The sequence below is a fragment of the Diabrotica undecimpunctata genome, chromosome 10 (genome assembly GCF_040954645.1).
Source record: "Diabrotica undecimpunctata isolate CICGRU chromosome 10, icDiaUnde3, whole genome shotgun sequence".
Taxonomy (NCBI): Eukaryota; Metazoa; Arthropoda; class Insecta; order Coleoptera; family Chrysomelidae; genus Diabrotica; species Diabrotica undecimpunctata.
In genome coordinates this window covers 17,705,382-17,720,097 of record NC_092812.1, presented here as the reverse complement: position 1 = coordinate 17,720,097, position 14,716 = coordinate 17,705,382, and the positions used below count along the sequence as shown (strand labels likewise).

At 34.1% G+C, this 14,716-nt stretch overlaps 1 protein-coding gene across 2 annotated transcripts in view; it reads left to right on the top strand.

Annotated features, from left to right (window-relative positions):
* LOC140452066 (uncharacterized) overlaps positions 1–14,716 on the top strand; it is a 60,802-nt gene that overhangs the window by 22,685 nt on the left and 23,401 nt on the right. The window contains exon 5 of one of the 2 annotated variants that reach the window (XR_011952128.1): positions 13,489–13,827. The exons of the other annotated variant lie outside the window; for it this stretch is intronic. The gene's annotated coding sequence lies outside the window, so the exon portion shown is untranslated. The remainder of the gene's footprint in view (positions 1–13,488; positions 13,828–14,716) is intronic. 2 annotated transcript variants of the gene reach the window in all.

Sequence of the window (14,716 nt, the reverse complement as noted above, 5' to 3'; positions counted from 1 at the left end):
CATAAACTTAAGAGAATTTGTAACGAAATATATTAATAAGACACGTCATTATTAATTCAGGTATTCTATTATTTATACTATCGCTTCGAATAGCAAATATTCATAACTATCAATCAACTCAATAATGATAAACAGTTGTTTATTAATCACAAATATAAACATATAGTTATATTACAGTAATTTTGTTATTAAAATAGTTATAATACCATATAAGTATCATCATCTTTGGGTTTATAACAGTGGTAATAAATACCAAGTAAAAAATAAACTAAGTAGATTATATCCAAAATATAAAACATGTTAATATAAATATACTAAGTGACATAGAAATCCGAACACCCAGTTTAAATGATTTTATTTCAATAAAATTTGGTGTAATTTATTTATCTTACTGAAAAAAACAAGTGATAAAGTTTTTAGCCTTATCAGTTGGATATTCCGGTTTTTATAATTTTTGTTTTTAAATTCACTAACAATCTAAAAATGAATGTTTCAGCCGCAGTAAAGATCCAAATTTGGCGGATTGTGTTCTTAACATTCTTTACGATTGGTTACGATGCCTAGAGTACGGACACCTGTACGATTTCGTAAACTTAGTTAGTTTGATAGGGGCCGTATAATGGGACTTCGGGAAGCTGGAATTTCTTTTCGGGAAGTTGCAGTTAGAGTGCAAAGAAGTATAGACACCGTGGTTAGGTGTTGTCAGGCATGGCTTCAAGAAGGCCGTACGCAAAGAGCAAGGGGCACTGGACGCCGCCGTAGAACAACAGACCGTGAAGATCGCCGCCTAAGATTATTGGCCTTAAGAGACTGTTTCTCCACTACCAGCTCCATTGCAAATGAATGGTTTGCAAAACACGGAAGACCTATTGGCATGCGAAGTGTTTACCGACGAATGAGAAGTTTTGGCCTGTTTTCATACCGACCACACTGGGTCCTCCCTTTAACTCCAGAACACCGCCGTAATCGCCTTCAGTGGTGCAGAGAACGGTCACTCTGGAATCAGGAATGGAACAGTATTGTCTTTAGTGACGAGTCTCGATTTTGTTTAGGCACACACGATGGTCGAGCGAGGGTTAGAAGGCGACGTGGTGAAAGGAGGAATCCACAGTTTTTTGTTGAAAGACATGTTCATCACACAGTTGGTGTTATGGTTTGGGGTGCTATAGCTTATGGTTCCAGGTTACCTTTAATCTTTATCAGAGGTAACATGAACGCGCAGCGTTATATCCAAAAAGTTCTAGAACCCCACCTTTTACCCTATCTTGACACCCTGGCAAATCCAACTTTCCAACAAGATAATGTCCGATCACATGTTGCAAGAGTCACAATAGACTTCTTTCAACATAATAATGTCACATTGTTAGCATGGCCACCAAGATCTCCCGACTTATCCCCAATTGAGCACGTGTAGGATATGGTGGGTAGGAGATTGCTCAATTTGCAACGTCCTCCTCAGACTCTACAAGCACTTCGAGAGGAGTTGGTGGTTGCCTGGAATGAGATACCACAAGAGGACATTGACCACCTGATCAGAAGCATGCCTAGGTACGTTGGAGAATGCTTAACACATCGGGGTGCATCCACACATTATTAAAGGTAAAAGGGCTTTAAAGCAATGCAATCATTTTGAAATTTGAATCATTTACTTATTATGCTTCATTAAGTACTTATACAAAATTTTATTACAATAAAATCATTTAAATTGGGTGTTCGGATTTCTATGTCACTTAGTATATAAGAAGTAAATCTATAACAAGATAAATTAATATTTTCAAAACCTAAAACACTAAAATTACCAATTTATATGTGATACAAATGAATTGATTAGTTAAATGCCTAGAGGCATTTCTAATACTTTCCGTTCACTCCACATCGTCGAAAAATTACCGTTCACACCACGGTGCGAAGAGATACCGATATATAGCCTGTAATGATTCATGTATGAAATTTTTCAAAATTTCTCATAAAAAAAAATTGCGAAAATATGTCTCAGTTATCTAGACGGAGTCGAGCCTGCAGAGTACCCGATATAATACACCGCCAAGGTGGTCGGTATCTCGATCAGCACTAAAAACCTGAGCCCCCCTCCTTATGCAGAACTGCAAGGGAGGAAGTTCAGCATCGCCTCTAGAGCTGCAGTGTGACATGTTGACATTGCCCCTGTGATTCCCAGACAAGCTAGCCGCTGCACTTTTTGCAGCTTGGCGTTAGCTGTTGTTTGTTGTGTTTTTGGCCACCATACGAATGATGCGTATGTGACCATGGGCCTAATTATTGTTTTATATGACCAGAGAGCCATTTTCGGTTGTAGGCCCCAACTCTTTCCAAACGTCTTGCGGCAGGTCCAACTTGCCACCAAAGCTCTGGATAATTTTTTTTTCAATATGACTATTTCAGGTTAGTTTTTGATCTAGGGTTACCCCCAGATATTTTACTTCCTTGGAATAGTCTAATGTGATGCCATTCATAGTTGGAGCCTGTAAATTGTATTTACGTCTCCTTGTGAAAGGTATCAAAGTCGTTTTACTGTGGTTGACACTTAAGCCCTTTTTCGAGCACCAACTTTTAATTTCATTAAGAGCAGTTTGCATGAGACTAAATATACATGCTTGCCCCTAATTGTAACAACTAGGTCATCTGCGTAACCTTGGATTATAAAACCAGAATCATGCAACTTGTAGCGTTTTAAATTTTATAATACGTCCCTGTTCTTTTATCTCGTCAGTACGCATAAAGATTGCCATAAAATCTGTTTTTGTCTTTCGTCGTTAAAACGCAATAAACTGGAATATTTAAAAAGTTGTTTCGAGTCCCCTAATATAATATTGCAAGTCAGGTATACGGTTTTTCTAAGACGTATTAACCGAGAATATTTTTTTTGTCTTTGTTTACATTAATATTCCCCTATTCTCTGTATGTATTGTGAGGTAAAAAATTTCCAGTTAACCAATTTAAAAGTAAATAATCAAGAAGTTTTTTTGTCGGTTCGTTGCTAAGAACGAGGTCAAAAAAGGGTAGATTGTTTGTTTTAAGTTTGGTGGCAAAAACTAGCTGTGAGACGCGAGGGGAATTTATTTTGCGTTGAAATTTGTAAAATGTAAGGCATCGAGCGAGGAGTGAAGCGATAGATCTGAGACAGGAAAGATGTTTGAGTAATTAAGAATCGCGAGTCGATTCAATTTCTTTGTGTTATGTTTTAAGACCGGTTAAGGTGATAATACTCGTTGCAATATGGTAGTTTAGAACAGAGTATCACCATAAGATTTGTGAACCGGCACTGAAGAAATTTTGTAAAATGTTTATATAGGATGTCCCCGTCGTCAGCTTGCTTCCTCCACAGAACCTAATTTTACATCTATTGATTGTTCGTCCCTGAGTATGGAAATGGTTTGCTTTGTTCCTGTTGGAGAATATGTCCAGATAGATGTCCCATAGATGTTAACAGGTTTTTTTTGAAAGTTAAGTGCTAAACAGTGAAATCAAGGTAACATTTAACATATTAATTTTAAAGTAAAGACAGACATTATTTTTGATAATTATTAATAATTGCTTTCGTTAAAATTTAAAAAGATTTTGTAATAAATAAATAATTGTAAATTTTATGGTTTAACTTAGCTGTCATTTTAATTGTTTTTTTTTTTATTTTAATGCTAACATATGACAGCTAGCTTCATTTGTTTCGATATTTATTTGTTTTGTTTGTTTAAAAAATAAAGTTAATCTCTGTGCGATAACATTTGTAAGTTTTTGTAGTATCTCCAACCTCTTTGTAAATGGAGTTTGTAAATGGACACATGTAAGTTTTTTTATTCTGTATTTTGCAACTATTTATATAGTATATTTTTGGTACAATCTGTATTTTTGTAACTGTTTATTAGAGACACAAATAAATGTTTAATTTATTGCCCCAACCATTTTCTTTATTTTAATTTAGAAAAATCTCCTAACCTTTTTTTTGTGTGTTTACTTTTTAGGAAGGAAGAGCTATTTTCTTCTTTCCTCCAGCAAGTTTAGGATCCTTCAAAGCGGCGCCCTTGTTTCTAAATTGCTAGAAGCCCTTCCTTGTTGTTTTATTTGCCCAGTTGTCCAGGAGATTTATGTAAGTAACCCCTTTATTTCATCCATTGTGTAGATACCCCAATCCGACCCATTTATTTCAACTTATCCACGATCCCAGCTCTCCAACAACCAACTGAGTGTCGTACGCACTAGTAGCGTTTATTTTGCTTGCCTTATCTTCGCCCCCATAGTTTCTATCCCCAATTTTCTACCCTATATTCTTACCCTGTGGTAAGCAAAAAATATATTCGTTACAAACTTAGTGAGAAGGTCATCCACAACCAAAGACCACAGCAGAGGCGATAATACTCCCCCTTGAGGGCACCCCTTTACCGCTGTCACAGTCACAGATTCTCCTCCAATACCAGCAGTGATGATTCTCGTTTTTAGCATTGACTGAATCCATTGTATTAGTGAGACTTCAATGCTCCTCTTTACTAGTGCTCTTTTTATGGATTCAAATGAGGTATTATCGAATGCTCCCTCTATGTCAATGAAAGCGCAAAGGGCTATTTCTTTTGCTGATGTTGTATATGCTGGTTCCGTTAATCTTGATTCCACCTTGAACCTGGTCTAATGCTTTTCTGAATATAGATTCCGAATACAGATTAAATAATAGTGGTGATAAGACGCAACCTTGTCGCACTCCTCGTCGGATTCGTATATCTTCATATGTTGTGTGCTCTATTTCAATTGTTGCTGTTTGGTTCCAATATAGATAATTCGCAAGTCTTGTTCGTCAATTCCAGTTGTTCTCAGAATTTCGATTATCTTTTGATGGTTAACGCAGTCAAATGCTTTTCGACAAACAATAAAACATACATATATATCTACATTAATGTCTCTGCATCGTTGTGTTAATACATTTAAGGCATTGAACAACTTCATCAAGCATTTTATGGGAGTATCTTCTGTATCAGTATTGAGATCATTATCCTTTGACCATCATCAAGTTTTTTTGCTTCTTCTGAGATGTTTGCTCCTTCAGACCAGTGCTATTAACGTGGAAGTTTTAAAATTAAGGAATCAATTTTGAAAACAATTTATATATTAAGGAATCAAATAATAAAAACTGTTTCTATTAAAAAATCGATAACTTTTCAAAACACCTTTATCTCCCTATGACTATCTTTTGAAAATTTTACATCAAAATTTAATCTGCAAATTTACAGGGCATCCTATTCTTAAAATTCTGCTTCTCCTAGTTCAAAGTACTCTCCTCCTGGGTCGATCTTTGCCCAAAGAAATTATCTCTTATCGAAATAAAATATTGACAATCAAATACTGCTTCAAACTCTCCAAATCTGGTTGCCTCTGAAAAAGATATCGACAGCCTCGCCTCAGATAATTTGTGTATTAAAAAAAACTTAAAATTGTTTGAAAATATCTGCTTTGCACTGCTTGGCTGCTACCAAAAAACTTTACGACTTTTCTTCCACTATTCACTTTTTATCCAACCAGCAAAAATAAAACCAAAATATATTTTTCTTTAATAATTTTATGATGAAAATCAAAACAACCTTTTTCTTCTAAATCTCGTATCGAACTCTTCTGTTTCTTTGTTCGAAAACCCTACTCGATTTTCTCTCCTACCCATTTCTCAAAATCTCCTCCTTGACCAATCATAACACTCCAAGAAACTACATATCTTGCCCCTTCTTCCTATTCTTGGATATTTCGATATTGGAATAACCAATATCGAACTCTATTGTATTTGACTGCATAACGTATCGTCCTAAAGTTTTGGGAAAAATTTCAAAAGCAAATAACTGACCACAATAATCTTATATTTTTATTAAATTATTCAACAATTTAACTTAACTATCCTTATTATAAATCAAAATTCAAATGACAGACAAGGGACCATTATTTTCGATTTGCCTAATAATTCCCCTGACACGTTGCATCATCCTTTGGACGACCTCGGCGTCAATTTCTCTAATTTTTGTATATATGCGGCGTCTTAACTGTTCCTGATTTTGTGCTTCCCATCCGTTATTATAGACTTTATGACTTAATATTGCCCAGAACTCTTCAATTGGACGAGCCTGAGGTAGGTTGGGGGGATTGTCTGCTTTCGGTACAAAGGTAATGTTGTTAGTTTCGTACCAGTCCCTTGTGATCCTCGCGTAATGGCATGAAGCAAGATCTGGCCAAAAGACTATTTGATAATTTGCATGATGTGTGTTCACAAACTGAAGCAATTTAGAGAGACATCTTTGAATATAAATATTTGCGTTTAAGTAACAACACCAATGTAGGGCTGTGAGATAAAGCCAGCCTCAGAAATTGCACACCATACCAAAATTTTGTCCTTACTTTTGAATTTTATTTCATCAGGTACATTTTCGTAATCGTTCGTGTAAAACCCATCGTTACCCTTCATCTCAGAGTTGGACAAAGTAAAATATTTTTCATCGTCCATCACGATCAACTTGTTGACGAAACGCACTCGCCTTAACGCGCGGCAACATCTCGGAATTCTCTCTAATTGATCCTCTGTGTATTTTGGAGCTTTCCTTCTTTTTGGGTAGATAATATTGTTACTCGATAGGGTCCTGTATACTGTAGTCTTTCCAACATGAAATCTTCTGGCCAGTTTTCGTTGTGAGACCCCAATTTTGTTCTTAGCTGCTTCAATCAGTCTTTCCTCTCTTATATGGTTCAAAATCCGCGGTCGGCCACTTTTACGCAAGTTAACACATGGTATCCCTTCTTCACATTATCTGATTGTGCGATAAATTGTCGATTTGCTTATGTTTTGATCTCTATAAATATTAACAATATCTCGTTTCGACATTCGCCCAACCATATTATAAACACCTCGACGAATATCAATTTTATAAGACAGAAATTTTGCAGATCACAAACCAAAATATTCTGCTTTGTTTATTAAATGTCATTAACTGATGACATTTCAATTCCGGGTCTTCTTTGTTAAATGCATTTTGCTTCTCAATCAGACTAGGTGAAATTTTTCCCAAAATTTAGGACCATACGTTAGAAAAAAAAACTTTCTTATTGTAAACAATTTTTGCAATTAATTCTGACTGAAATCGTAATTTATACTACTTATCTCTACGTATAATCGCTTGCAAATACATTTTAATATTAGGAAAAACCCGAAACAGTATTTCAATTTTCAATGTTCACTGTTTCGAAAATCAACAAAAATCTATTGAAGATTAACAGTTCTTGAAACCACTTTAATTACTATAACGCATTTTTGACTGGAGCACAATATATTCTTATTTATATCTTAATTTTAAAACAGATTATATATTGTGATATTGTGAATCAAAATATGTATATAAATATATATATATATATATATATATATATATATATATATATATATATATATATATATATATATATATATATATATATATATATATATCATCATCATCCAGCCCCATTTTCACATCCATTGTTGGATATAGGCCTCCTCCAAACGTCTCCAGTTCTCTCTATCTCTAGCTGCTGCAATCCAGTTTGTTTCTATTCTCCTTAGGTCGTCGGTCCATCGGGTGGGTGGTCTGCCTCGACTTCGCTTGTCGGCTCTTGGTCTCCACTCCAATAATCTCTTCGTCCATCTTCCGTCTTCCATTCTAGCAACATGTCCAGCCCACCTCCACTTTTGTTTATTGATTCGCAGTATAATATCGTCTACGCCAGTTCGTCGGCGTATCTCCTCATTTCTTACGCGATCTTTCAAGGTCAGGCCCAGCATTGATCTCTCCATTCGCCTTTGTGTTACCCTTAGTTTTTCGGCAGTAGCTTTCGTTAAAGTTAGGGTCTCTGCTCCGTAGGTCAAGACTGGTAAGATGCATTGGTTAAATGCCTTCCTTTTCAGGTGAATTGGGGTATTTGTTTTAAAAATGTCTCTCATCCTTCCATATGCCGCCCATCCCAACGTGATTCGTCTATTTAGCTCGCAGGTTTGGTTGTCTCTGGTTATTCTGATTTCATGACCCAAGTATGTGTATTTATCGATTAATTCTACCTTGTTATTGATCTGTATCTCTTCGCTGGGAACCATATTGGTCATCATTTTGGTTTTCTCGAAATTTATCTCCAGCCCAGTTTCTTGTAGTATGTAATTCAGTTCTTGGAGCATGTCTTTGATCTCTCCCAGATTATCTGACAGAAGCACGATATCGTCCGCAAAACGTAGATGGTTTAATCTTTCTCCATCGATGAATATTCCTTTCTGTTGCCATGTTAGTCTTTTAAATGCATACTCAAGAACGGTAATGAACAGCTTTGGTGACATGGTATCACCTTGCCTGACTCCCCTTTTTATCTTTATTTTATTAGTTGCTGAATGTAGACTTATGGTTGTTGTGGCATTTTCATATATATTTTTAACTATATTACAATATCTGTGGTCGACCCTGCAAACTTGTAGTGCTCTTAAGATGGACGGTAATTTCACTGTATCAAACGCCTTTTTAAAGTCTACAAATATCAATGCCAAGGGACGGTTATATATATATATATATATATATATATATATATATATATATATATATATATATATATATATATATATATATATATATAGAGAGAGAGAGAAGATGGTAATTGGTCCGTCCCCTTTCTCGACATAAGGATGATCAGGGAAACAAACAACATCAAAATAGATTGGTATCAAAAACCGACCCATTCTGGTAGATACCTTAACTACAACTCATACCATAATAATTCTACCAAAGTCAACCTAATCAAACAGATGAAAAATAGAGTAACAAAACTATCAGATCCTTCTTTTCATACAAAAAACCTACAAATCCTACAGAAACTTTTTATTTCAAACGCTTACCCAACACCATTAGTTAATAAGATTTTGTTGTAATACTATCCATGACGAAGATATTTCACCTTCCTTCGCGACTAACAATGCTGATCCTGATGTCTTAAGTGGGAACCCAGTCTCGGATACTCCTATAAACAAATATTTTTCATTACCATATTTCAGAGATATCACTCCGGGGTTAACAAGGATTCTGAAAAGTGTTGAAAATAGCTTTGGCAATAATAATAACAACATTAAACTTAATGTGGCTTGTAGATCAGCCCTAACAATTAATAATCTTTATTCTAAGATAAAAGATAAGACTCCCATAGATAGGCTTAGTAATATTGTCTACAACATTCCATGTCTCTCTTGCAACAATTCCTACATCGGTCAAACATCTCAATTATTGAAATCACGTATTACACTACACAAAAGTGATTCTCGACTTCACCCTGACCGTTGTGCATTAGCCAAACATGTCCATTCCACTGGTCATCTCATGGACTATACTAACACCACAATTCTCCACCGTGAGAACAATAAATCTAAAAGAGAGTTCATTGAAATGTCTTATATTTTCCTTAACGATTTCTCCATTAATGTTAAGAGTGACATCAAGAATCTAAGCGATATATACCACCTGTTACTTAAATCAGATACCAAGAACAATACTATATCACAGATAACTAACTTGACTGATATATCCATTAACAACTAACATACCTTTATAATTACTTTTCATTAACAAAAAATATATAACATTCCCTTGCTTTTCTTAGATACGTCTCAATAAGATTCAATAATACATGAACAATATAATATAATTAAATAAAGAAAATCAAAATAATATTTCCCTTTACTGGGATTTAAATTCATTCGTTTTTTACCAATGAACCTTAACGACATAAAGATTCATACGACCTACTGAAGTTGTCAGCGCTTGCGTTCTGGCTTAAGCAGAACCTCACTTTTAACTATCTAAAAATAAAAAATTTAGTTATTGCCGACAATTCAAAGAATTACCTCCTTTTAAATGTAGTTGCATTGGGTTTTTCGATTAACCTTGGGTAAGCCTTTGCGTGTCAAGTTCGAAGCTACCATACATTTCAATCCTTATAAAAAACTTTTTTTGCACATAGTAACAAAAAACACCACTATGTTACTAGCAAAGTTTTTTAATATTCTAACTCTACAATTCTAAGTTACGGTAAGATCAATAATGTTTTAATAGATAATATATGGTAGCTAATTATAATTTATTCTCTTTCAGCCCTGAAGAAGCCAAATTAATTCTCTTTGGCGAAAACGTTCGGCGAAACAATTGATACACATTAGAGTATTTCTTGCAGATTTCCCCAATATTTAAGAAGAGTTTACTATATATATATATATATATATATATATATATATATATATATATATATATATATATATATATATATATATTGTTATGCTATTTAAATTGTATTATATTGCTTATTTAGAAAAAATCCTGTCTATATTTATTAAATGATCTAATCTCCAATTAATCACAATAAATCAGCATTAATTAATTACAATCTCAGGCTATTTAAATTGTACTATTTACCTTTGATCGTGGATTCAAAATATTTTCCAATTGGCTTCCTAATCGGGATAGGTAATATGACCTGAATAAAATACATAGAATTTCAACTGAACTATATGTGAGATGTCCTTTATTTTGATGAAATTTTATATAACAATCAATCCTGTAATATTTGCAATATACTAACTTTAAATATATGAGAAGTTGTTTTCTATCATGGACCCAAATGTTATTTTACATTGATTTTTAATATGTGTTATAACTAAGCTCTTTTTATAATTCCTTTTTTTTTAAGTGATCGCAAAATTAACTGTCTCTATTATTTATTCAATTTATTTAATTAATAAATGAAAATCACACTCCGGCTCTAATGAAAATTGACTGACCTTTCCTTCTCTGCCGTTGCAATTCTATGGCCACGCCACAACAAAAAAATCCTTTCTCTGCTTCTGCTCCTATTGTGGTCCAGATGACGTTCACCTTTCTCCTATCTGTCCTTGTATCTGCAACCCAACAACTCGTGTTAGTCTATGCAGCCTCCTTTTGAGCCAATCTCCGCGCCTGTTTATAACTCCAAATGTTTCCGGCTTCGTCTGCTATTAATATTCTTATACCCTTGGGTTTTCTATCTCTCTGTACCCCGTTCCTCACACTGGTCAGCTTTTACACAGCAAATAAACACACCCGGTAAATTACGTCTTCGGGACTTCAAACAAAACACAAATCACAAAGCTCCTTCCTTCTTGGACGACGAAAACTGACTAACCAACTTTTTTTTTCTCTCTCCTATCTCATAGCCAAAACCAACCTCCTTGCATTCAAAAATTGACCAATAAAAATCATCCACCTCTGTGACGTATATCGTTACCAACCAACTCTCTCTATAAAACGTCATTCGGGTAATTCCAGAAAACAACCTTCTTTAATTATTCTAACTAAATCTATCTGCTTTACAAATATTTCTTACTAATAGCTACAAACATACCTGTTTCTCAATTCAATGTCTTTTGTTAATAAACTTTTACCGATATAATCTTTCGGGGAGAAAAACCACCGCAAATCCCGGTCTTTTGTTTCAACACTTTCTATATACACTTTTATTCCGGGTAAATCCATTCCACAATAACCGACTTATTTAAATTTCTTATCGATAATATTTGAAAGTCTTGTCTCGAGGCCTAATGAACAATTCTTCGAACAACTTAAAATACATATTTTGTCTTATACAGGATGTTTGAAAATTTATATCCCCGTGTCTTTATGAAATATCAATAATTTTAATTTTTATTTAAGTAATAAAATTTGTATATCGGGTTTTTATTGCTTATGGACATTCAAAAGTACAACAAATCCCCGCCTTTGTAATCGATAAAATTTATCAATCTATGCAACTAAATTTTCTCGAGGCAAACTAAAACGCACTTCCTGTATGCTAGCTGTATGTTTCAACTCATAGCTGTTTACTCCATCCTCGTTTGTTGGGCTCGTCTCTTCTTTTGAGGAATCCCAAGTTTTGCTTTCATTTCTTGTCAAAATCTTTCCATCTTCTTTCGTTGGGCTCGTCTCTTCTTTTGAGGAATCCCAAGTTTTGCTTTCATTTCTTGTCAAAATCTTTCCATCTTCTTTTGTTGGGCTCGTCTCTTCTTTTGAGGAATCCCAAGTTTTGCTTTCATTTCTTGTCAAAATCTTTCCATCTTCTTTTGTTGGGCTCGTCTCTTCTTTTGAGGAATCCCAAGTTTTGCTTTCATTTCTTGTCAAAATTTTTCCATCTTCTTCTCCTGAGCTCGTCTCATCTTTTGAGGAATCCCAGGTTTTTTCTTCTTTGATCTTTTTCAGACCTTTTCCCCTCTTTCTTCCTTTTCCTTTCTTCGTCGCCAGGTTCATTTCCACCGTTTGTTCTTTCTCTGATTCGTCCGTAATTTGTTTCTCTTGTTCCTTATCCTGTTCTTCTTCTTTTTCCTTTGTTATTTTCATCGTATTGGTTTTGAAGTCGATCACTACATGTTTTTCCGTTAATTCGTCAACGCCTACAATCATGTCATGTGACATATTCGGCATTATTACACATTGAAGTGCATACATATTTTTTTTCAATCGTACCATTACTCGTATACCTTCATTTATTGTTGCCAATGTCCGTTTATTTGCGCCCACTAAATTCACCCTAGGTATTTTATAAATTAGACTTGTTAAATTTACTTCTTCGATTAATTTTCTGTTGACCAGTGTTATTTCAGAGCCTGTGTCTATCATAATTTTAATTGGTTTCTCATTTATAAATCCATCCACAAATTTTAAATTAACTCCATTTCTCTTTTCATTGTTTCCTGCCAGTTTAATAAATTCCTTGGGGTGACAAAAAATTCCTGTTTGTTTCTTCGTTTTTAGTGAGCGCCTTCTTGAAAACACGCCTGTTGTTCTTCTGTGTTTCCATTCCAAAATCATCCACCTCTGTGACGTATATCGTTACCAACCAACTCTCTCTATAAAACGTCATTCGGGTAATTCCAGAAAACAACCTTCTTTAATTATTCTAACTAAATCTATCTGCTTTACAAATATTTCTTACTAATAGCTACAAACGATACCTGTTTCTCAATTCAATGTCTTTTGTTAATAAACTTTTACCGATATAATCTTTCGGGGAGAAAAACCACCGCAAATCCCGGTCTATTGTTGCAACACTTTCTATATACACTTTTATTCCGGGTAAATCCATTCCACAATAACCGACTTATTTAAATTTCTTATCGATAATATTTGAAAGTCTTGTCTCTGAGGCCTAATGAACAATTCTTCGAACAACTTAAAATACATATTTTGTCTTATACAGGATGTTTGAAAATTTATATGCCCGTGTCTTTATGAAATATCAATAATTTTTATTTTTATTTAAGTAATAAAATTTGTATATCGGTTTTTTATTGCTTATGGACATTCAAAAGTACAACAATATATATATATATATATATATATATATATATATATATATATATATATATATATATATATATATATAATATAAATTGTTACGAAAGTTACGTGAAATGAATTTCAGATAGAAAAGTCACTTGACGAAAAAGAAGAAATAATGAAGAAGTCTAGAACGTTCAGAAAATATATCTAATGTTGTTGACAGTTTTTAATAGTAGTTGCAATTGAGTTTTTGAATTTTATAGTTGTCATTCTGTTAAAGTATTGTAAATCAGTTGGTGTTTGAGTAAAAACTATTTTAAAGAAGTGTGACAGAAAGATAAGCGTAGACAGGGGCAAGAAGGGGAAGAGAAAAAGAAGAAGCGTAGGCAAGAAGAGAAAGAAAAAGAGAAGATACGTAGAAAATGCGGAGGTAGAAATCATACATAGTTTATCTCAACTTTACGAGAATTTTAAGTTAGAGGTAAGTCAAATTACTTGTAGAATAGACAAATTAGAAGAAAAACAAAACAATTTTGAAAATAAAATAGAACACAACAACAAAATGATTTAGAATCTAATTTAGAAAGACAAATAGTTTAGTTAGAAAGAAAAATTAATGCCCAAAATTCTATATCTAATATTGTTTTAGGAACTATGTCGAATCTGAATTAACAGTTATATCATCTTCCATAGTTGAACCAGGTACAATTACAACTAGCAAAAATTTTAAAACCACGCACATTTGATGACCAAACAGCCTGGGAAACTTATCGTTTTCAATTTGAAGCTGCAGCTAGAGAAAATGGCTGGAATGAGAAAGAAATGGCAGCAATTTCTTCCGCACTCTTTAGAGGCAAGATATGGCCATGAAAGTTCGATATCAAAAACATAACGAAAGCCTGCAAGAATTAAAAGAATATTGCATTTGGCGTACCCTCAGGCACCTAGAGATTTTCTGGAACAAATTGGTATACAGGCATTCCTAGATGGACTACAGGATATTAAAATGCAACAAGCTCTTGGACTACAGCATTACCAAACACTAAATGAAACACTAATTTTAGCTCAGGTGTGCGAAGCAGTGAAAAACATTTCCAGATCTAGCACAAAATTAACAGAAATACGATTTTCAGAAAATGAAGAAGCCAACCAAAGATAATCAACAAATATCAAAATCAAAACAGAAGATGTTTTAATTGCGGAAGAATAGGGCAAATACAAAATAATTGCAGAAGCCGATCCCAAGCAAGGATAGAAGAACCAAATAATGAGGTCAGAAGGTTGTCCAATTCGACATTTAGAAGCCCGTCACATAGACCTACCAGAAATATTAGTAGATATAGGTCTCTAAGAAATCGATTTCCCACAAG